Genomic DNA, 25,894 nt, shown 5'->3' with positions numbered 1-25,894 from the left:
AACTTCCCTTCACAGTGCAGAGGTCATACAGCATGGCCACCACTTGTTATAACAATGAAAATCAATTTTATGCCCACATTGGAGGCCCCTTACTTTACTTGGGGCCAAGGATTATCATTATGGAATCAACCCATTTGTCCCATATTGGTGAGCAGGTAACTGCAAGCTGGATCATAATTTCTCTGAGTGACAATCTCACGATTGGGGGTTCCGGTGCTAATCAAGTTCAGCATCAAATCATGATGACAATCATTTATAGAGAATCCACAATCATTTAAACGAGAGTAAAATCGTTCTCCAGGTAGAGATAAAATTCTTGCAAGGACCTGACTGGTGCTTTCGTCAATTTCCTTCACTCCACAAGAGCAGAAGCTGAGGCCCTGGGAAGGCGAGGCACCCACAGTCACCAAGGAGTGAGTGCAGAGCTGGGACTTGACCTCCAGCTTGTGGGGTTCTCTCCACGACACCCCACCGTGCCCCTTTAGCAATCTTACAAAATTAGCGTGAATATATCATCTTCATTCATTTTGGGGGAAGTCTCGAAGTACCCATTTCAAAAGTCCAACTCTACTGTGTCATAATCAGAATTCCCCAAAGTGGTTTTCCTAATATTCATCCCACCAAACATTAACAGATGCCAGAGACTTGCCCACCCATGTGCTTTTTGCTTTCACTCCCGTCCTTCTGTGCTGAATTACGGAGGAGCTGGGACCCTACAAAGTACATTTCCTCCTTGCCAAGGGGCTTCCAGTTAGATTCTGCCAATGTGAGGGAATGGCAGGTGATTTGAAGTTGGGAGGGTGTATTAGTTTTCTATTGCTGCCGTAACAATTTGCCACAAATTTAGTGGTTTAAAGCAACACTCATTTATTATATCACAGCTCTGTAGGTCAGAAATCCAGTGGACTTGGCTGGGTTCTCTGCTTAGGGTCTCATAAGGCTAAGATCAGGGTGCTGGCCAGCTTGAACTCTTCTCTGGAGGCTCTGTGGGAGAATCTACTTCCAGGCGAATCTGGGTTGTTAGCAGAATTCAGTTTTATGAGGTTTAGGGCTGAGATCCCTGAGGGTTCTGTGCCGGCTGTAGGCTGACGGTCGTTCTCAGCTTCCACAGGCTGCCTGCATTCCTTGCCTCGTGGCCTCTTCCATGTTCAAAACCAGCAACGGCACACAGAATGCTCTCATGCTTTGAATTTCTCTGACTTCCCATTCTGGCTTCCTCTTCTACTTTTAAAGGCTCATGAGGTGACATTGGGTCCGTACCAGGTAATCCAGGATAAGCTCCCTGTCATAAGGTCAGCTGATTAGTAACCTTAATTACATAGGCAAAGTCCCTTTCACCATATTCGTGGACATGACACCAGGTGGCAGAGACCATCAGGACCAGAATTCTGCTTATTATAGAGGACAACACTTTCTCCAGGAAATAGCTGTGGACTCCAGGGTCCTTCCACAGATCCAGCACTCACAGCTCAAGCCACTTCTGTCCTCCCAGAAACAGGCCTTTTCATCTCCCCAGTAGTCTCACCACTTGCTGCGGGCCTCCAGGTTCTGTGTCCCCCTTTCTGGTCTCTGCACCCTCTGGGTTACCTCTCGTGTTGCAGAAACAAGTGTGTCCCATGTTCTGGGAACACCACACTCACCCTTTGGATTGTAGCCATTCCCTGCAGTTTGGAATTTTTGAGTCACAACATCTTGTGGCTCTTTCAGCTCTCCCAACACTTTTTCAATGAGGTCTCAGTAACAAATGCTCTCTGGATTCCCTAGCTGATTTCATTTTCCTGAGCAGAGACACTGACTGGTGGAGGTACCATATGACAAAAGTGTCCCATGGCCTTGGGGGACACTGGGCCAATAAAAGTCAAGGAGTTTTCCTCCCTCCAGGCTTTCCTCCCTCCAGAGCATTGAATATGTTTTCCTCCCTCCAGAGCATTGAATATGTTAATAGGCGTTGTACCCTAGAAGGGGATGCAGCATGCAACATCACTGTTTTCCAAACATTTTTTTCGAGGTTCCCTTGTTTTTTAAAGCATCTTGTGGACCTAGAACTCGTGGAACTTAAAGAAACCCCATCATAGTTGAAATCCTCTCAAGTTATCAAGTTAGCTCTAATCAGCACTAAATATGTGATTGATAACAATTTTATCTCTACTTTCAGAATTTAGAATAGCATTTGGGAATTGATTTTGATGACTAGTGAAGTTAAAACTGATAGCTTATGTTTGTTTTCTCAATCAGTTTCCTACAGCCACCTTTCCTCTGGGCATTGAAAGGCATTCCAGAATGGAAGTGACAAAGTCATTCTCGAAACTAGCCATTAGTGAAGGTCTGAAGGAGGTAGAGGCCAGGTTTCCCTCCAGCTCTCGCCTTCAGGAGCCTTAACTGTGAATGTGTGTAAAGTAGGCTTCTTATAACTCACTCCACTTCTCCTCCTGTCCACTCCATCAGCACTCCCTCCCTCACCCAGAGGATGGCAGAGGGACAGGATGCCAAGGGCAACCCCGAAGGAGGAACAGAACACCATGGCAGGAGGTCCCACAACAGAACAAGGGTTAAGTAATCTACTCCCCTCTTGATGAATTCTTATACAGTCATTAAAAATGATAATTACAATGACTTTGCAGCAACATGGAAAAAATGCTTATGATATAATTAATGCTAAGTGGAAAAATGCAGAACACAAAATGATTGCTACACTATGATTACGACTATTTCAATTATATGTCCATGGGGACAAAAACTGGAAGGGCACATGGAAAAAAAATAAAAATAGTTTAATTTGTTGGGGATGACAGTCCCATCATGGGTGCATTTTTCCTGTCTTTATATTCAGCTAGTGGTTCTGTAACGCTGAGCAAATTTTGAAAAACTAAAAGAAAAAACAGACTTAAGAATGTGTGGAAGTGGGAGAGGCTACTCAGTCATTCTCATTTGCCTGAGGGTGAGAAAGTCGGATCTCTATAGGATAGGAATCGTCGACCTGGTTTTTATATCAAAATGCAACTTATTTTCTTGCTGCTTAAAAAACAGAGCCTCACGCTTCTAGGCAATTAACCAGGCCCTGCTTGGGAAAGCCACGCTTTATGTTACTAATGATTTGCGGCTGTCATCTAAAGGGTGATTCCATCCTCCCTAATTGGGCCTTGAAAGTCATTGAGGCAGGAAAACAACACGAAAAGAATAGAGCTTTCTGCTGGGTGTGGGTGGAGTCTGAGAGAAATGGGGAGAAAGGCAAGCAAGAAGGACCCTGAAAGGAGCCCACTTTCCCACGGTCACATCCCGGAAGGTCATCTAAGAGGGATTTAGCAGGGAGATGCTGAGAGAAGGTCTGCACCAGCCACGGGCCCAGGGGATCTCACCGGCTGACCACCCCAGCTTGGTGTTGGGGGACACTTGTACACCTGCCCTCAGAGTGCCCACCTCTGGTGGTCCAGTGGTGGCCTGAGTACCACAGGGCCCTGCCTGAGCCTTGGGTCTTCCTGTGGACTAGAAAGGCACAGGGAGCTCCTAGGGCCACACTGAGCATGGAGACCTCTGGGAGCTGGGCAGAGGACAGCACAGGCTGGACGAGGTAGAGGAAGAATGACTCTTAGGGCACTTCCGGTTGGGGAGGCGAGGCGAACTTGTGACAGTGAGCGGGGATCCTCTAACTACACTCTGGAGAACAAAACCACCTGAAGGAACACAGCCAGGAATCCATCCTGGGGAGTGGGAGTGTGACGTGCTCCAAGCCAGGCAGTGTGAAGGGAAAGAAAAGGAAGGAGGGCTTGTCTCAGGCCAGTGGGAGTCTGCCAGGGGGACAGACCCTAGGAAAATGAATTGTGTGACAGCCAGCAGAGCACGAAATGGCAAGACTCTGGAGCACCATAGGGATCAAGGAGAGAAGCTGAGGGACACCCAGACATCTGAGCATTCGCTGGGCAGTGTTCTTTCGTGCTCACCCGCCGCCTGCAGCAGAGGCACTGCTCAGATGCTAAACTTGGTCCAAGGCAAGGATCCCAGCACTCAGATACCTGTCAGGTGTGCTGCATACTTGTCAGGTATCCCCAGAGCCTGAGCTACCACCAGTGTCTGAGGTCAGAAGGGCAAGTCATGAACATGGTACATGAGGCATGTGGTAAGCTGAATTAATGGCCTCCCAAAGATGTCCTCCCCCTAATCCCTGGAATCTGTGAATATGCCACCTTTCTTGGCCAGGGGGACTTCACAGAGGTGATTAAAGTTATGGACATTGAAATGGGGAGATTATCCTGGATTATCTGGTGGGCCCAATGTCATCACAGGTGTCCTTATAAGAGTGAGGCACAGGGGTCAGGGGCAGAAGCAACGTGACAGCAAAAACATAAGTCAGAGTGTTGCGAGGCCACAAGCCAAGGAACATGGGCAGCGTCTATAAGCTGGAGAAGGCAAAGAAATGGGTTCTGTCATAGAACCTTCCTTCTCCCATTCCAGAAGGAATGCAGCCCCATCAACGTATTGACTTTAGCACAGTGAAACGGATTTTGGACTTCTAACCTGCAGAACTGTAAGGTAAGTTTGTGTTATGTTAAGCCACTTTGCCTGTGGTTATTTGTTACAGCGGCAATAGGAAACAAATACACAGTGGTTAAAATCAAAAGCCCCCAGAGAAGCAGCAAGTAGAGATCTTTAAACTCGAGCTGCTGCTGCTCCTTGGGGTGGAGGGATGGGGGACGCCTGATAGTGTTAGACAGTGATGTACACAGAGTAACAGGAGAAAGACTTCCAGGAAGCACTCGGCTTGTCAGGCATTCGTTCCTGCCTGATGGGACTTAAAAGGTATTGAGTGCTTATTATATATCAGATCTTGCATATATGCCTGATGTATCCTACCTCATTTACTTCTAAGAACAACTCTGTGGTGCGGGAAGAGTTGGTATCACCATTTTACAGATGTGGAAACTGAGGCTCAGGGAGGTGAGGGTACATACCCAAGCAAGGGAGCTGGGATTTGAACCCGGGCAGCCTGACTCCAGAGGCTGAGCTCTGAAGCACTATATTATGCTGTGTCATAAGAAGAAAAGAGCCCTGGCTCAGCTATCCCCACACACACAGGGGAGCGGGCAGCCCAGGAAGAGTGGGAGCAGAGGACATGTACTTTGTGCAGAGAGCTGCACTCCTGAATGAACTACCTGCAGAAGTTTATACGGCAGCAAGTGGGCACAGAAAGAGCTAGCTTTCTAGAACTACAAACCATGAACTTTGGACAACCTAGACAAGACCTCCTCCGGGCTTTGAAGAATAACTCTAATGATCTAAATGTCCAAGGATATAAGGGACCGATTGACTAAATCATGGTTCATCAATACAATAAAATACTAGGCAGCTTTTTAAAATGATGATGTAGATGATGTAAATCTATATTTATCAACATGAAGAGATGTCCCTAATACATCGTTAGGTCTAAAAAGCAAGTCACTAAACAGTATACACAGCAAGAACACACAGACACAGGGAGAGAAAGAGGGGGGGGGGGAGTCTAAAATACATATACAAAAAGCATTAACAGTGATTATCTCTGAGGCATAAGATTACAGGTGATTTACTTTTTTCTTCTGGCTTGCTTGCCCTTTTTATACATTTTCCACAATAAAAATAAATTGCCGGGATAACGTTTAAAGAGGGGGAAACTGAACTTTAGTCATTGCAAGCAAGGACGTGCAATGATAAAAGTGCTGTGAAGTATCTACTACCTAGCAGACCAAGTACTGATAAATTTACATAAATTTAATCCTCACTCCCATCCAGTAAGGTAAGGACTACAGTCCCCGCTGTTTCAGATTTTTTTTAATTCAGGCTCAGAGAGATTAAGTAATTTGTCCCCAAATTGAAGGCGTTAGGCTGGGATTTAATCCAGACCTGCCTAGCTCCAAAGCTGACATTCTCCACGACATACATCTGTAATATTTTAGTTCCAGTATCCCGAGGGTTCCGAGGAAGCAGGGATGCTCAAGGAGTCAAAGTGGACCACAGGATGTTGAGGGTAAAAAAGAAGAAGATGGGAAGGGCAAAACTGTGTGACCCCACTGCTCCGGGGTAAGGATTCACTGGTACTCTGTAGCAGGATCTCAACTCGGCACTACTGATGTTTGGGCACAATAATTCTTTGTTGTAGGAGGAGGGGGGAGTGGTCTGTGTATTGTAGGATGGTTAAGAGCATCCCTGGCCTTTACCCACGAGATGCAGTAGCACCCTCGCAGCTGTGACAACAAAAATGTCTCCAGACATTGCCAAACATCCCCTGGAGGGCCAATTCACCCTTGGTTGAGAACCGTTGCCCTAGAAAATTCTTACCACCAGGATGACACAAGGGTGGTCTGGAATGTTGTTATTTACTGTATATATTCATGCTTCAGCCAACCATATAGTTCACTCCCCTCATCTGTTCTCCTCAACTAATCTCTTAGTCCTACTATATTCCAAGATAAAACGGTTCCTTCAGGCATCATTAAAGACAAATGTCCTAACTGGTGAGTCCCAAGTGACATTTGTGGCTATTACCCGGATCTCCAGAAAGAACAGAAAGTTAAGTTGCACCCCTTCAAGAATGGCCCCACTGGGCCTTTTGCCACCGTTTTGGGGGGCGGTTCATCCACACCCCCACATTCCCTGAATTAAAAGTTAAGGGAAGCTGTTTTTTTCTTGTAAATACCAAGCCGTGCAGTCATTACAAGCTTGCTTGGAGATAATCAGGGCTGACACTTGCTCTACATGCAGGGTTTATTGGAGACCACCCACAAAGTCGACTCAACGCAAAATGACACTACTAAGTAATCTAATCCCCAAATGTAGATTTCATTCCAACAAATTACACACAAGTGGTCTCCTGCTGGTTTAACTGTTGCCTGGAAAGGCAAGCCCAACTGCATCAGTGGCAAGTGTGTCAGCACAAAGCACCCAAACTGTAAATAGCATGCAAATGCCATGTCTGGGACCATAAACCTGGAACGCCACAGAGAGAGGGGAACTCCTTTTATATTGAATTAAAATATGATGGGAAGATGGGGTGGAATACAACACCTTGGTCCTAACTCATTTTCCCTTTGAATCTAAGACCAAAAATAGAACAAAAAGGTGAAGAAATTCGTTATTTTTCCCTTTGCATCAAAGACTCCCACAGACTGTTTTCTGCAGGGCCATATGTTCTAAGACGAACCACAATTCGAGCGAACCACCACCCAGACTTTATCCCCATTCGGTAGGTGTGTATCTACAGCTCCAAAACACATAGTCCCCAATCTCCAACAGAAAGAACATTTAGTTTACCACACACACCCCTAAAAAATCAAATATATAATAAAGACTTGATGAGAGCTAAGATTTTTTTTTAAGTCTCAGAGGGTGAGGTTTGACCATAAGGTCAGTGTGAGCCAACAATTTTCCAAGGTTGCCTGAAAGGTTGATAGTGTCTTAGGATGCATTAATAGAGTTTACTGCTTGGGTTAAAGGAGGTGACGGTCTTGGAGTCAGGTGATCTGACTACATGTGGAGAATAAGTGTTCTTAGACTGACATTATGATGGACATCTGTGACGTTTGGTCGCTTGGTATCCATTAACACTTTAGGTAGTAGGTGCACCACAGGGGGGCACCATCTTTGAGTAGTAAAACCTGACCCAGGTGCTTGGTGAGGGAGGGGCCACTGACCTGCATCCTCACCAACTCTTCACCCTGAAGGCAGGAACTATGTCTCATCTCTCTTCTGTCTCCCCAACAGCACTGAAATGTGTGCTAAGCTCCGAGAGGATACTCAACAAACGCCTGGTGGACTTTCAGAGAAATCCCTGCCGCGGTTGGGTCTCTTCCTTAAGAAGCCAAGTAGGAAAAAAAAATGGTATGCCATTTAGATCAGTGATTTTTCAACCTCTGAGTCGCAACCCATTACTAGTTTGTTAAGTCAGTTTAGCAAGTCTGTAACCAGTAATAATGAAAATAAAGAGAAATCCTCAGGGTGCCCCTCACCTGCTTTGTAGAGCTCCATTAGCAAACCCTGAAATCCACCTCTGTACTGTACCCCTCAGCTAGAGAAAAGCATACAACCAACACTCACAGTCTTCAGGTAATTCATCTTCATTACCTCCTCTGGGTCCTCCTGCTACCTGGCCATCACACTTCATTCCCTGGCCACTCACCCTGCCACCCTTCTAGAGATGACCATCCTCTCTCCTCAGCCTCCAGCACCTCTTCTCCCATCTCTGCTCTCAGCTGCTAACCTTGCCTCCTGCCTCCCTGAGAAAACCGAAGCTCTCAGAAAAGAACTGCCACAGTTGCCCACCTCCACTTCTACCCATCCACTGGCATCTGCTCCCATAGACTCTGCCTTCCCTGCCTTTCTATGGATGGACCATCCTTGTCCCTGTAGAAGACCAGCTTGTCCACCTGTACCCTGGATCCCACTCAGGGACATGGCTCCACCAGCTCTCCCCTCTCTCTCCTTTGTTATCAAAAGTCGCCTTCTCTACTGGTTTATTCCCACTGGCATGTTATTTCTCCCATCTTAAAAAATAAATAAATAAATAAATTTTAATTAAAAAATTAAATTAGGGGCTTCCCTGGTGGCGCAGTGGTTGAGAGTCCACCTGCTGATGCAAGGGACACAGGTTCGTGCCCCGGTCCAGGAGGATCCCACATGCCGCGGAGCGGCTGGGCCCGTGAGCCATGGCTGCTGAGCCTGCGCGTCCGGAGCCTGTGCTCCGCAACGGGAGAGGCCACAGCACCGAGAGGCCCACGTACCGCAAAAAAAATAAAAAATAAATTTAATTTAATTTAATTTAAAAACCTTTCTTCACTCTACTTTCCCTCCACTGAACAAAACTTGTAAGAGTTGTCGGTGCTCCTTTGTCAAATCCTCTCTCCTTTCTCTCGTATACTCCTTCCAATCCAAGGATGACCCCATCACTCCACCAAAACTGCTCTTTTCCAAGTCACCAGTACCTCCACGCAGCTGAATCCGATCGTCAATGCTCAGCGCTCGTCCTGCGTATTCCCGGCCATGGCTGCTCTCTTCCTCTCCTTAGAACACTTGGCTCACTTGGTTTCCAGGGCACCACACTCTTGCGGTTCTCCTCCCACCCTGTCGCCATTCCTTCTCATTTTTCTTCATGTGCTCCTCTCAATCTCCACCACCTTCTTCTGCTGGAGGTCCCAGGGCCCAGCATTTGTGTCACTTCTCTTCTCCACGTGCCCCACTCCCCTGGCGATCTCACTCAGTCCCAGCTGATCTCAGTCCTCCACTGATGATTCCCAAGTTTTTATCTCCAGCTAGAACCTGTCTCTGGACTCCAGACTCATGGAGCCAAATGCCTACTCATCCTCCCCATCTGGATGTCTAATAGACACACCAACACTGATATCCTGATACGCTCCCACCCCAAACTCTGTTCTTCCATAAAGTCTTTCCCATCCCAGTGGCTGGGAAACTCAGCCCTTCCAGTTGTTCAGACCAAAAACCTCCGAGGCATCCTTGACTCCCTTTCTTTCACACTATGACTCTACCTCCAAAATATACCCAAGAATCCACCAGCTTCTCACCACTTGCAGCAAGACCCTCATCCTCCAAACCACCAACACTTTTTATCTTGGCTACTTTTCCTGCCCCCTTACTACCCAGCCCCAACACAGCAATCAGAGTGAGTCTATTAAAACATACGTCAGATCACATGATTCCTCTGCTTAATTCCCCCCCACACCCCGCCCCGCCCAGTGACTCCCAGCTCACTCACTACTACATGAAGACACCACCTTAACAGGATTCTCCTAAGTCTCATCAATCGTGCCCCTTCCATGATGCTACAGAGATGCCACTTGCTGGAGGCTCACTGAATAGATGTCATTGATATGGACAATCTGTTTATTAGGAACTGTTACAACCAGCTAATCATTTCATTCATAAACAACCAACTAGCCCTCCATCCTGGAATCCTTTTCACTAATTCAAGTCAAGTGTGATCCCGTGACCTCCAGGTGAGCAGTGGGGTATCCAATTTGCCACCCCCAGAGCCATCCATCCCTCTGGCTTTAGAGTCCTGATGTTCCAGGGTATTCCCTCCCCTGACAGATCTCCAGTCACCCAGCTCCGTGCAGGTGCACAGATTTGAATCTGTAGCTGCAGCAGCTCCTACTGGTATCGGCACAGCTGTTGCTTTTCATGAGCCTCTTTTGTGCAGTGGCATATCTGAAAAAAAGAGGGGGAGCGTATTGAATTTCAGGAGATGAACCAGCTGGCTTAAGACAGAGGAGGAAGAACAAGATGACATGGTCAATGGGACACCTTTCATGAGAATGTAGTTCCAGAAATCCAGGTCTGTACGGGGTGCTGCACAGTGCTCATCCTGCCCCTAAGATATAGATTAAGGAGATTCTGCGTGTACAGATGCATGCTTTGCAAACATCCCTCCAAGTCTGGGATGCAGAGACAGCATAGGAGCTCAGAATCTGAACACTGTCACGATAGCCCACTCTGGTTTCAAATTCACTTTGATTTCTTGTTGTATTTTTTTATTTTTCCCAGGTGCAGAGATTGGTTAAGTGACCACAACGTACTCTTACTTAACAACATCAGTGCCGACTGCTTGAGGACCCAGTTAGCTAAATTGGCGCTGGGACCGACATGCGAATTTTTGACCTTGTAATTGCAAATATGGACCTGTTTGTTTTTTCAGAAATGTCTAAAACACGTGGGACAGGTATAAAGTTTCCACATAAGCCAACATTTTTGGTTAGTTCTGATCTAAACAAACTGCTTCCCACAGCTGGGCCAAGAATATTCCTTCCACTCTCATCTTTTTGAGCAGTCCCTAGCTTAGAGATTTCCAAGATGGAATTTTGCCATGTCTCATATGTGGCAAAATCTTAAACCAACACTTCTCAATGCCAGAAAACTAGCAACCTAGCCCAGGAAGAAATCAAAGCTGCATTTCTATTAAACAAGATTATCAGCATGGTAGAACGAGGAGATCATTTTGTTAATGATCGAATACACAGGCTTCAGCCCATTAAAGCTTTGAAGCAAATAACCATAGATAGACTCACTCACTGGAGCTAATCATTACAACAAATGACACCTGAAACCTTTTTTCTTTTCCTAACTATAGGAATTGAAAGTTAAAACAAGTTGCCGGCACAGCATTTAATCTTCTGAGCTCAAAGTGCACTTGTTCCAAACTGCAGAGCCTTGAACTCAAATGGGGCAATACCTTCCTCTGCCCAAATTAACTAAACAGAATTTGCAGTGAAACTCCCTAATCTATTGTCTGTAGCAACAAAAACTGAGTGCTGGCCAAGCTACAGGGAAGGGGGTCAGGTGCCGGAGTAAAGTAAGCTCTCAACAACCAACCTCAGTTCTTGTCCTAGTTTCACCTGTCATTCCTTAGTCCAGTTTTCCCAGTTAGTTAACAACAACTAACACAGAGACCAAGGCCTCTGTGGACCAGCTAGTTCTGCTCAAGTTTTCAGTCCAGGATTGCACCTCTCACTTGGTCATCCTCCTTAAAATGCAAGCCTCTTCTCTTCATGGAGCAACCAGCCCATCAGAGGGAAGGAGGAAAACTCTCTGCCTTTGCTAAAACAGCTCAAATCAAAGTTTTCACTATTGATTGGGAGCCCAGCATCATCTAAGAGTGGAAGAAGAGAATGCTACTTTGGCTTCTATATTGGTGAGTAAAATATGGAGTGAGGGGCTTCCCTGGTGGTGCAGTGGTTAAGAATCCGCCTGCCAATGCAGGGGACACAGGTTTGAGCCCTGGTCCAGGAAGATCCCACATGCCACGGAGCAACTAAGCCCGTGCGCCACAACTACTGAGCCCATGTGCCGCAACTACTGAAGCCTGTGCGCCGCAGCAAGAGAAACCCCGCAATGAGAAGCCCACGCACCACAACAAATAGTGGCCCCCACTTGCCACAACTAGAGAAAGCCCGCACGCAGCAACGAAGACCCAACACAGCCAAAAATTTTAAAAATAAATAAAACAAATAAATTTTAAAAATACATATGGGGTGAAACCCAAAAAAATGCAAATGAACTTATTTACGAGACAGAAATAGACTCACAGACGTAGACAACGAACTTATGGTTACCAAAGGGGAAAGGGTTTGGGGAGAGATAAATTAGGAGGTTGGGATTAACATATACACACTACTGTATATAAAATAGATAATCAACAAGGACCTACTGTATAGCACAGGGAACTCTACTCAGTATTCTGTAATAACCCATAAGGGAAAAGAATCTGAAAAAGAACAGATATATTCCGTGCTGAACACCTGAAACTAACACGACACTGTAAATCAACTATACTTCAATTAAAATCTATAGAGAGACAGACAGAGACACAGAGAGAGAATATCCCATTCAAAAGGGGTCCCACTCTTCATATTTTAATGTGATAAATATGCATCTTGTACCTAGCAATTATTCACGTTTAATGTCATAATAATAAGCCCTTGCATTTTTATAGGGCTTTACAATTTATAAAATACTTTCACACATGTTAATATTTTTTTAATCTTATTAGGTGACAAAGGAGACATTATTATCCCCCTCTTACAGATTAAAAAAGAAGAAACTGAAGCTCAAAGAGATGGAATAATTTGCCCAGAGTCAAGCTATGAAGCAATTAGAGAACCACCAGGTCCAATCCCAGGTGCTTACCTCTACACACTACTTCCTAGATGAGTGGATCTCCACACTTGTTCCTGGAGAAATACCAGAAAGTTCAAATTTGCAACTCTGATCAATCTCATGTGCACAGATGAAATGGAAGGAGAAGAAATAGTGACTTTTCCCTCTCTGTCCTCACCCCCCACCACGGCCAAACACAACTGTGTCCATAGGACCACAACCAAAAGCATGAAATAGCCCAACGCCCTGGTCCTTCTCAGCAGCCACTTGAGGATCACAGGCCCAGGAACTAAATAATTCTTGCTGTTCATCCTCCCTCACCCCCTGCCACATTACACCCTAGAGTAGAAGCCCCTGGCGTGCAAGGACTGGGTCATACTTGCCTTGGAAAGGTCTTCCTAGTAGAATTCATTTCACTTACCAACTATTTACTAAATGTCCGCTCCTTATCAGTCTGGAAGGGTAAGAGTTTATCCTGGGGTAGAGCAAGAAGCATGGTGTGAACCACCTTGCTTCCTCACTAGTCACATCCACTAGACTCTCAGGCTCTAGACTCTCCTCTGAGAGAACATAAGAAACAGGATCCACGGCCACAAGGAAGAAGACGGTGGCCTATGTCCAAATACAGCCTCTAAGTTTTGAAACTACCTGTTATTTTCTATCTGGAGGATTTTATACATTCACTATCCTTTGCTACTGCACATAACAATGTATAAAGAAGACAACTTTTATACCACACCCCGGAGGGGAAGTGAAGGAGGCTGCTCATCTCTAAGGCAGTTCCATGACTCGGACCAGCAGCCTAGCCCCTATTTAGAAGAGTGAAAGGGTATGGGTGGACAGGGCACATAGGTATAAGCTGCAGGCCAGCTTAGATGGAATAAGGAAAGTTAGGAGAGTCCATCAACTAAGGTAGGAATGGAAAATATGTAGCACCAGGCAGTCTCTGTGACCTGTCCACAGCAGATATCATCAACGGACACAGCACCCTCCAACCCAGCCAGTGATTCTAACCCTCCTAGATACCGCACTTCAAGTGGCTACCATCATTCAGTTGTAATCAGCAAGCAAAGTGTCACCTGTTTGCTATCCTTGAGTTTACAACCATTTCCTCTTGCTGGAAATCACGTTTCATGTTAGGGCTAAATCATGGTGCTTCCTCATACTTTTGTGGTTCCAAGATTCCTGATATCAGATCAGCAATCCAGTTCTGATCTCCTGGATTCTTGACCTCAGCTCTTCATTGCTATCCACCTCTTCCCAGTACCCAATACCTACCCTCAGACCCTGACCTCTGATCAGGGATTCTAACCAGGGCCTGGTGACCTGACCCAACTCCTGATTCCTGTTCTTTCTGGCAACCTTCTTATCGTTCCTCCACTGACTCAAATTTACCCATCTACCCACTGGGGCTCAGCACAAAGTACCTTGACCAGGTCAAGATTCCCTTCTACGACTGTAAGACAACAGCACAAAATCCCTGAGGAACGGAGATAGGCGTGGCAGAGTGGGAGAATTCCAGACCAGCACAGGAGAAAGGGAGAAGCTAGCCTATGGTTCGCAAAACCTGCCTCAGCTACGGAGTTTATCTGAATGTTGGGCCCAATCTTTATCCCTTCAGAGAAAGTGAAAGATTCCAGTTCTGGCTTTTGCTGCTTTACGGCAAACTTTCTGCCTTCGAGTTAAGGAGCAGATGTTTCCTAAGCTCCTAGAGATTTATCAGCCTTGTTCACACCTTCAATAGACAGTTCATTGAAGATTTAATTTATACGGCTCTGTTTCACTGGTGGGGCAATAACTCTGGCTCCATCTTAAGTCACAAAATGGCGGTGTAAAAGAAAGCCAGGCTGCGCCTCGCCAGACCTAGCTCTGCGTCTCTGCCTGCACTCTTCCCTACATGCAACTCCCTTCCACTGCAGTTCATGCACTCGCTGAAGGCAGACAATAAAGTCAATCTCAGCTGTGCAACTTGCTGCCAAGAGAGGCTCCGTGGCACAGCAGGGAGAACATCGACTGGGAAGCTGGGGGTCTGGGTTCAAAGCCTAGTTGTGCCAGCAAATATGCTTCCCCTCTCTGGGCCTCAGTTTATTCACCTGTGACCTGAGAGCATTGAGCTTAATTATTTATATATGAGGTCCCTTCCAGCTCTGACGTTCTATTAAACTGGAAGTTTTTGGTGAACGGAGGCTTTCGACCTCTACTCAGGCTGTACCCTCCCAACTTCCCACAATGCCCCTCGGCTACTCCCCCTCCACTGAGGTTTAACCAGCAGAGGGAGAATCATTCCCAGCTGCCCGCAGCCTAATCCAGCTGCCATGTGGGGAGTTTTGTCACGCCTATTTCACAGTGGGTCATGTCAAGTCGACATGTATTTCCTAAGTGCATCTGACAAGCCCAGAAAGAGGGTGGAGCCCTCTGGGGTCTCAGTGACTCTTCATCTGTGAAATGAAAGGCTTACGACACTCGCTGGGCTTCTAAGGTGCCTCCCAGCTCCGAAGTCCTGAGATCCAGGATTCCACTGGGGGAAGGGGGGCCCCAGCCTGGAGTGGCCAACTTCCAGCCCCACCCCTGATATGGCCCAGGTCCAGCTCCCTTCAAGTCTGTGCACCTGGGGCTACATGTGGGCAGGGTAACCTCCAATCCAGCTATAACCCACTGGGAGACTAGGGAGCGCGTGTGTGTGTGCGCACGCGCGCGCGCGCGCGCGTGTGTGTGTGTGTGTGTGTGTGTGTGTGAGACAAACATAGTCATACTTCTAACACTTCACCACAGCTGAGTCTCAGCCCTCCGCTCTCCCCAGCCCCCAGTCTCTGGGCCACACTCTCCAGTGAGTTGGGGAGAAGCAGATGCTTGTCTACAGACCTGCCTAAAGTCCTCATCATAAGCACTCTGTTTCTTTGCATTCAAGCATCTTGATTCCAGAAGTTTCCTGTTAAAGGCAAACATGCACAAAAGGGTAGCGTGTACTCGGCCTTTGGGCTTCTTTTCCCAGTGCCACCTCCTCACCGCTAACATTCAGCAGCTTTTGTTGCCACTCCGCATGCCCTCACAAGAACTTCCCCCACCAGGAGAGAGGCATGAAACCCAAATTTATGAAGGAAAAACTAAATAGGAATGAGGAGTAAACAGGCCTTCTGCCTGACTTCCACACTGATTTATTTTATGCCCTCCACGACTAGCAAAAGAAACAGGATTGGAGAAGGAGTTAGCTGAGGAGAAGAAAAGGGTAAGGGATCACGTAAGAGTGATTTTCAAAACCACTGTGTTATTAGGGTTTTTAAGAAATAAAAGTTCTCACTTAGAGGGGTCGTAAAACCCCATCACTGTTTGTTTGACTTGGACCCGTGTACCTCTCCTTAGATTACTGCACATGTTTATTATTTAAATTTGAATGAAAAAAAAATAATTTTGAGTGGATAAGTTTTGAGGGATAAGCATAGATACACAGATGGAAACCACAGATATAAAAATTAGGATTCACTCTCTGCCCTCCCCACAGAGGCCAGAAGAAAAACTGCCCTCGTCCTGCATCGAGCAGGATTTAGGCCTGTGGAAGACTTGCCTGAAGAGAGAGTTGTTAAATCTGAAAGAGGGGATTAAAGGAAACTGTGAGGATGCTTCTTTTTTCTGTAAATATTCTTAAAACAGAATCAATTCCCACTTGTTATGGACTGAATTGTGTCCCCCCCAAAATTCATAGGTTGAAGCCCTAATTCCTCAATGTGACTATATTTGGAGATAGGAGGTAATTAAGGTTAAATGAGGTTGTAAGGGTGAGGCCCCATTTTTTTTTTTTTTTTTTTTTGCAATACACGGGCCTCTCACTGCTGTGGCCTCTCCCGTTGTGGAGCACAGGCTCCGGACGCGCAGGCTCAGCGGCCGTGGCTCACAGGCCCAGCCACTCTGCTGCATGTGGGATCTTCCTGGACCGGGGCACGAACCCGTGTCCCCTGCATCGGCAGGTGGACTCTCAACCACTGCGCCACCAGGGAAGCCCGTGGCCCCATCTTATGATGCCCTTATAAGAGGAAGAAACACCAGAGATTTTCTGTGCATGCACAGAAGAGGCCATGTGAGGACACAGTGAGAAGGCTGCCCTCTACAAGCCAGGAAGAAAGGTCTCACCAGAAACCCATTTTCCAGAACTTTGATCTTAGACTTCTAGACTCCCAGAACGGTGAGAAAATATGTGTCAATTGTTTAAGCCACCTGGTCTGTGGTCCCTGGTTATGGCAGCTCAGGTAACTAATATGTTTCTGCCTGAGGGATCGGGACAAACTGGATCATTCAACAAATGGGGATTAACTCCTTTTCCAGGCACTGGGTTTATGGCAGTAAATATGACAGTGTTCCCAGCAGGGGCGGGGCAACCGTCTCACAATACCTCTAGTTGGTAGGTTTTAGAATCCACACCCTTTTTCGTAACACGCCGCCCCCAGACCTACACAGTGGCGCCTTCCTCAGAGCAGGGAGAAGCGGTGCTCGTCATCTGGGTGAGGGTGGCAGAGAGTGAATGACTCTCCTCTCCCTCCCGCATGTTGCCTCAGCAGGTGCAATGCCATCGAGTGCAGATCTGATCTGTCAGGAAATAAAAGGGCGATGCTGTGGAGAAATAGGAAACAGCCATCGTCCCTCACAAACCCGAAGAGGCCGGGCAGCCCAGACGGGCCTGCAGACCTGGAACGGCTTCTTGAGCCAAAAAGGACCAGTGAAGATTCTGACGCCTTGGGCTAGGGACAGTGTCAGCACAGTGACCCTCAGGAAGCCACAGGGGGCAGAAAGAGGAAAGTGGGGGATTTTAAAAGGAAATTTGGGCTAGTGTGGGCTTAAAGAAAGGAATCAGACTGTGCCTGAAAGCTGGGACAACTTGCCTGTCCTTTGAACAAACTCTGGCTAAAATTAAGACCAGAAATCTGTACTTGATTAAAGAGAAAACTTTTGTTTCAAAGTTTTTGAAGGAGGAGAAGGAAGTCAGTCTATTTTTCTTTTCTTTCCTAGTAAACATTTGCATCAAAAAACTCCGAAGTGTATCACTGTCAAAATTAGGTGATGTGTGTTTCCGTGGGTACTAAGAGGTCCATAGAAGTTGTGGAGTACTGATGAGCTGGTAGAAGGTAGAGCCTCATTTGGAGTGTTTGCCAATTTCTGTGTTGTAAATACTCCCACCAAGGCTGCCTTCAAGCTACCAATGGTTTAAAAATCAGCTTGCAGAATTCCTGCCTATTTATCCACGGTCTCCGGCAAGCCAGCACCAGTTGGCTCTAGTATATTTCAACTTCAAGGCATGCCGGGCGGGCAGGTAGCGGGTGACCGGGCACAGAACCAGCTGGGAGGGCCAGAGGCCCAGTGAACAGGAAGAGGAGGACTCAGAGGATGATGTCAAGAACACAGGCCCAGTTTTCTCTGGGATGTGTCACCTCATGCGCATTAACGGAGGTCCATTGTCATGGTCATTCGGCCACGCTTCTTTTCAGAAGGAGCAAGTGCACTTCCTCAGCCCCTGGACGCTGCAAACGTGCTACCCAGAGCCCAAGGGAAGAGCAGAAGCCACAGAGAAACCCCCAAACCCACAGCATTTTGGAACTTCCGAAACGCCAACAAGAACTTTTGTTGGCATTACAGAAAGAAAGAAAATAAAAGGAAGGAAGGGAGGGAATACAATTTAGGAAAGGTCTTCACCGACACTGTGAAACCAATAAGCCCAACTTTCCCAGGAACCCCAAGAAAATGCCTATTTCCTCCATAAACGGAGGAAGAGAAAAGGAATTCCTGAAATCCATCTTTGGATTTGACCAGACGTGTGCCGAGTGTGTTCCCATGTCCACCTCCCCTCCACCTCACCCCCACCCCCAGCCCAAGGCAACAGGACGGGAGAATTCCAATCCCATCACTCGCCTACCCCTGACCTTTTATAGATAATTCTTATTGACTGACCCATACTCTGGACACTCACGAGCAATTCACTTAGAATATCATTCTATCATCCAACGTTAGTCTTCAAATGAACTACAAACATGTGCTTTTGTTTCCAAAACAGAGCCAACATCAGAAGCCAGGACTGGGATTTATTCCTCTCCAGCTCACCTTCCAGTACCTGGCACTGGGCTCCGTGCTTGGTCAACGTTCAATACATCCTCATTCTATTTAATTCTTCCTCTTTCCGCCGAAGGAACTCACCAGGGGTTTCTTTCTGAGGGTTCGTGCCAGTTCGCCTCTAGGGGTTTATGACAACCTACTCTTTGGTCCATGAGTCAGAGAACTGGGCAGAATTTGAGATGGCACTGGTAAGCGTTGAATAATACTTAATGACGTGGATTAACTAAAGATTATTGTTATATATAACATAAAGGTTCTTATCGTACGAATGCAAGTTATCCATTTAAGAGTACAGGTAGATCGCATACTTAAAAGTTGCATACATAAGAAGATACAGCCAGCATGAATGACGCATATATTTCCACCAGCCCCTCTGGCTGTGCTTCCCGCTGAAAACTCCTGCATTTCCTTGAACTAAGGAATCACAGCTAAGAAGCTAAGAAGATACAGCCAGTATGAATGACGCATATATTTCCACCTGCATTTCCTTGAACTAAGGAATCACAGCTAAGAAGCCATTTATTGGGAATGATAAAGGAGAAATTGTGACCTCTGCTGGTGAAATGAGGCTTTTTAAATGGTCCTTTTCCCCAACTCTGCAAAGAAAAAAAGTGAGCAGAGTTGGGAGGAGGTAAGGGTGAGACACCATCCTCCCTGAACAAGAGATCATTTTTCTACTCTAGTCATTCTTACAATCTCTTCAGAAAAAGACCATGGTTTGTGTGATTCAAGAACTCTTTAATGATGCATAGAAATGAGATTCAGCTAGGCTTTTATTGTGTTTAATAATTATTCTCTAGAAAAAAAACATTTGGAACTCAATAATTTGTTTTCTTTCTTTTTCTTTTATTTTTTAATATTTCATTAATGAAATGAAGACTTTGCAATCGATTTTGAAATGTAAGGACTAATTAGAATAAATGAAAGTGTAGTTCCCAAATGTCTTATTAAGGTTTATATTTATTTGTCAGATAAATACACATTTTAGGAACTAAAAGTTGAACATTTGCAAATGGCATCTACATTTTACAATTCAATGTTTTATGAAAAACTCGAAATATGTTACTTTGCTTTAAAATTCACCAAAATCCTCAAAACCAGATCATTTCCATGGCGCCCTCATTATGCTACTTGCTTTTGCCCGTCTGCATATCTTTCATCCCCTTTGACGAGCAAAAAGCCTGTGTCGTGCTACCAGCTTTCTAACAGTCTTCAATTCTTAATCAGACTTCCCCTGATCATAGATGCCACTTTCGTCTTTAGCTTTGCCAAGTTTAAAGCAAAATAAAGTTTTCAAGTTTTTCAGAGAAAAGCTGGGCAGGAGCTTTTAAAACTCTTAATTTTTTAAATTGTCTAATGCTGCTGCATATGTCCTTATTATGTATGTGTACTCAGGCTTGTTGGAGGGAGGAAAAGGAAAGGGGACATACAGGAAAGACTCAGAATCCCATACAGAATTATATAAACTGGATTATATTTGGGGGGAATCATATATCTTTTGGGAACCATAACAATAAAAGACATCAGTATCCAGTATAAGGGAACACATGCTCTACCTTTACCAAAACATTTTAATATTCAAATTAAATAAAGTGTTTATTTAAATACACGTTTATAGGCCTTACATAATCAAAAATTGGGTTTTTGTCAGTTGTTTTTCTTAAGCCAGCATACATTCCTTCCCACTCCTCTCAGGCTGATGAGAGGCCAGACTATTTCATGGTCAGCAGCTCTTTGGAAACCTCACAGACAGGAAGGACAGAGAAGGGGAAAGAGTAAACTTAATATTAATTACTTGGGCTGTTGTCCCCCCTGCTGTCCTGGGAACGGGCAAAAAGAATAGTAGTAGAAACAGTTCAGATGGGCTTCAGTCTCGGCCCCTCACCCCCTTGCTTTATTTTTTTAACATCTTTATTGGAGTATAATTGCTTTGCAATGGTGTGTTAGTTTCTGCTTTATAAAAAGTGAATCAGTTATACATATATATATATCCCCATATCTCTCTTTTTTATATCATATAATAAATGTATTTGCTGTTTGCTAAGAATACCAACGAGATCTGAGATTCCTTGAAGGCAAGATTTTTTGTTTTATTTTATGGGGGAAAAAAATGTAGATATTGAATTAAGAAATCAGTAAGTACTAAATGTTAGCATTTATTTAAATGTCAATATGCATTCAAGATTTTTTAAAACAAACATAAGACTAAAAAATCAAGTATTTGGATTTAATAATAAGAAATATTAATAATGGAAGAAATATATTCCCAAAATTATATATATATCTTTTTTCTTAACAAAAGAACCCTTTACAAGTGTAATCATTAATATGAGCATTCAGTAGACAACCATCAATTAATTAGACCTGTACAAGTGCTCAAGTCATTTCTCTCATTAGGCTGATGTTTATTAATCACCTGCGGTATGTCACACACTGTGCTGGGCATTATGAAGACAGTGCCTAACAAAGTCAGACATCTTCCTGTCTTTCCGGAGCTTTACAATATCATGTAGCAGCCAGACATCAATCAACTATTCATGCCTGTAAATATAAAAGTACAACAGTGATGAGTGCTACAACCTAGAGGTAGATGGTGCTAGTAAGGCACTGTTTGTCTTAAACTAAAGAATTCTGTTTTAAAACTTCATCTGCATAACAGCCAAATCCAACATTGCTGCATTCTGGCCTAGGGCAGAGAAAGCTCAAATCAAAGAACCAAAATCAATATTTTACAGGTACAACATGACCAAGCAAACTCTGAGGTATTTGGTCAAAAAGGTGCCTGCTTCCGTTGAAATATGTTTGTTCAGCATCTATGCTGTACATGGCAGTGCTTCTCAAACTTTAATATGCATGGGAATTACCTGAGGGGAATTGTTCAAACACAGATTTTGAATCTGTAGGTGCAAGGTGAGGCCTAAGATTCTGCATTTTCTAACAAGCCCCCAGGTGAGGCTGATACATCCGGTCCATTGATCATACCCTGCGTAGCTCCAGTTCAGACCAAGATGCTAAACTAGGATGAATGCGTCATCCTCACCTCCCTACTGCCCCATCCCCACCAACCCCACAAGAATAGAAAAGTAAAGAGGAGAACATCGTGAGAAACTTCTCAGTTTACTAAGGCTGTTTCGGACTGGTGTTTGTGGAGTAGTGGGCTTTGTCCTGGGGCAGGACACAGCCCAGCAAGGTTGAGGGAGGATAAAATAGAAGAATTGGTGGAATTCTGCTCCTGCTTCCCCCAAGCCTCCCCTCATCACCTTGTGGCAAACGGAGCCTGCACTCCTCCTGCTAAGACATAGGAATCCGGTGCAGATGTCCTCAGAAGAAGCAGAAAAACCAGGGGAAACAAAATGACCCTCAAAAGTTGTTTCCATATCCCTTCTCCTTCGAACACCCAGGGCTGGAGAACTAAAATCTAGTTTTGATGAAGGACCTCAAACCTGGCTGTACGTTGAAATCACCTGGGGAGCTTTAAAAGCACTGCTACTTGGATCCTACCTCTACGGATTCCAACAAAATTGGTCTGACCATGGCCTGGGCAGCAGGACATTTAAAAATTTCCCAGGTGATTTCGATGTACAGCCAAGATTCAGAACCATGGAATTCTGAGCCTCTTGTGAATGTGCTTCTCTCTTGGGAACAAAGAATGAAGACCTGACCAGAAGAATTGTTTTATGGGGTGAGTAGCAATCGGATGTAGTTTTCTGACGTCAGAGCTCTACACCCTGGAGCTCATCTACCCCGAATCCCCTGAGTTCACTGGGGGTCTGCCTTTCCCCATATGTACTGCCTGACAGAGTAGACAGTGTAGTAGAAAAAAAAAAAAAAAAAAGAACACACAAAACAAAATAACAAGATACTTGAGGAGGACAGCCATTTCACAATGAAAATAACCTCCTGGATTACAGATTCCAACAGACTCAGAAATATTAAGACATATACGCCAAGTATTTTTAATCAGCCTGATCAATAATGTAGCCTATATCCTGTGTCCTGTAAAATATGCAAGGACGAATTAATAATATAAGCAAGAAAATGTAAAAAGAATCAAACAGAAATATTAGTAATAAAATATATAATAATAGAAATAAAGAGAGAGCAGAATTGATTCTGTCTAAAAATAAATTAGTGAATTGGGAGACCAGGGTGAAGAAATATCCCAGAAGGTAGAAGATAGAGCAAAAAAATAGATAACATAAAGGAAAGCTAAAAGATAAGGAAGACAGACATAGAGGTACAAACATCTAGGTAATAGGAACTCCACTAAAAGAGAAAAAAAGTGGAGAGGAAGAAATATTTGAAGACATAATGGAGATCAATTTTTCTGCATTAACAAAAATGTATATATATATATATGTGTGTGTGTGTGTGTGTGTGTGTGTGTGTGTATTCCAGAAAACATATACCCATGTATATATATAAAATAAAATTTAAGAATTTTTTAAATTTCTAAAAGCTTATCCTAGAAAGAGCAGATCACATACAAAAGAACAAGAATCAGATTGACATCAGCAATATTAAATGCAAGAAAAAAAAGGTGGAATAATGTTTTCACAGAATTGAAGGAATAGAATATAGAATCTAATATTTTATATTCCACCAAACCTAATATTTATATTCATATATTAGAGCCAAATAAAAATATTCTCAGGTGTACAAGATATGCAGCAGAAAGATGTGCATTATAAATAGTTTTGGTTGACGTACTATGGGAGAGAAAAATCCAGGAGATTTTTCTACAAGAGATTAGTAGAACAAGGATGTTCAAGTACCTTGATAAACTTTCTTATTGATTAAAATAGGAAAAGCAAGCTAAGGCCAAAGAAAAAGATAAATTACATCTATAACAATCTAGAAATAAAGCCTAGGTTATATCAACATGATAGGGGTGGATGGAGGAGACAGCAGGAAATCCTAAATTTTCACCTTAGACAAAATTAGGGAGATACAGATATATCAATATCATCAGAAATAAAAGTAAGGAAGGGAACTTCGTGGTGGTCCAATGATTAAGGCCCAGCACTTCCATTGCCGTGGCCCGAGTTCAATCCCTGGTCAGGGAACTAAGATCCTGCAAGCTATGAGGTGCAGCCGAAAAAAAAAAAAAAGGAAGGAAGATAAGAAAGTCTTGTAAAAGTGTCGCAAACTGAAAAATTGAGGATAAAAATAGGTCCATGTGTGTCACTTACTCTAACAAATGTAGATGGACTGAGCTCACCAGTTAAAGATAAGGGCTCACAGGGAGATCAGCTCGGTGCTTTGTGACCACCTAGAGGGGTGGGACAGGGAGGGTGGGAGGGAGGCGCAAGAGGGAGGAGATATGGGGATATATGTATATGTATAGCTGATTCACTTTGTTATACAGCAGAAACTAACACACCATTGTAAAGCAATTATACTCCAATAAAGATGTTTTTAAAAAATTAAAAAATAAAGATAAGGGCTGACAGATTGGATTTACCTTTTAAATTCTGGTATGTGCTATTTACAGGAGACATACATCAAACATAAGAATATGCAAAGATTGAAAGCAAAAAATAGAAAAAGACATAGGCAAATATTAACCAGAAGAAAGTTGATTTAGCTATATTAATTCCAGAAAAGATAGTCTTTAAGTAAAGAACAATATTAAGAATAGAGAGAATTCCCTACAACGCAGCCATTCCACTCCCAGGTATAAACCAAGGGAAAACTGTACACACGTGCAACAAGTGACCCCCACTATCCCTGCCTCCTGGTACTTGTACCCCTGGGCAATCTCTTCCCCTTGAGTGTGGGCAGGACCCACACTTGCCTTCAAACCAAGAGAATATGGCAAAGGTGATGGTATGTCACTTTTGCGATTATGTTACATGAGACTGTAACGTTTGTCATGCCAGCAGTCACTCTCCCTTGCTGGCTTTGCTGAAGCGACCCTGCTGGAGAGGGCTCAAGGGAGAAAGAGCTGACAGCCAGCAAGACACTGAACCCCTCAGTCCAGCAACCTGCAAGGACCTGAATTCTGCCAGCAACAAGAGGAGCTTGAAAGTGACTCCTACCCCAGTCAAGCCCTAAGATTAGCCCAGAGCCCTGGACAACACCTTGACTGCAGTCTTATGAGGACTTGAAGTGGAGGACCCAGCTAAGACATACCTGGGCTCTCAACTCACAGAGACTATAAGATGACAAATGTGTGTTATTTTAAGCCACTAAGTTTTTGTTAACTAGTAGCAATTGATAACTAATACAAAAGACCTAATCAATAATGTCAGTAGTAAAGCAAAACAATTTAAAAATCTGGAAACAGCCAAATGCCCATCAGTAGAAGGAATGAATAAACGATGGTATATTAACCTGATCGAATATTACATTTAGAGCCAGATGTCAAAATATGGATAAATCTTAACAGTATGAAACTAAGTGAAAAAAAACAGAAACAGAAAACAAAAAGATTACCTCAGCATGATACCCTTTTATAAAATTCTAAACAATTAAATCAATTTATTTCAATTTAATTGTTTAAATCAAAAACAAATTAAAACCAAAAACATATATTATTTATAAAGTTAAACATATAAAGCTCTGATAAAATTAAAGTTCTTATGAAGTCATATGTAAACTTACCAGATGATCCAACAATACCACCCCTAGGTATTTATTCAAAAGAAATGAAAACACATAACCACACAAAAACCTATGTGTGAATGCTTATAGCAACTTTAACCATAATTGCCAAGAACTGGAAACAACACCAATGTCCTCTAACTGGTGAATGGAGAAACAAATTGCAGTACATGCGCACAGTGGAACACTACTCAGCAAACGGGTGAATTTTAAATGCATTACACACAGGGAAAGAAGCCCAATTAAAGAGATGACATACTGTCTGATTCCATGTATATGGTTTTATGGAAGAGGCAGAATTATGAAGATAAGAAACTGATCGGTGGTTGCCAGGGACTGGAAGTCGAAAGAAGGAATTGACAAGGAAGAGACACAGGGACTTTTTGGAGTGAGGGATACATGTTGACTTGGTGGTACTAGTTATAAAACAGTATTCATTTGTCAAAAGTCATAAAATTATACACTAAAAAGGGTGAATTTTACTTTTGTAAATTATTCCTCAAATATATAGATATGTATCAGTTGAGCGCCCCTTTTGACAATCCCCTGAAGCAGATCC

The sequence above is a fragment of the Orcinus orca genome, chromosome 7, assembly GCF_937001465.1.
Source record: "Orcinus orca chromosome 7, mOrcOrc1.1, whole genome shotgun sequence".
Taxonomy (NCBI): Eukaryota; Metazoa; Chordata; class Mammalia; order Artiodactyla; family Delphinidae; genus Orcinus; species Orcinus orca.
The sequence above is the reverse complement of the archived record's forward strand: the minus strand, read 5'-3'. Positions refer to the sequence as shown.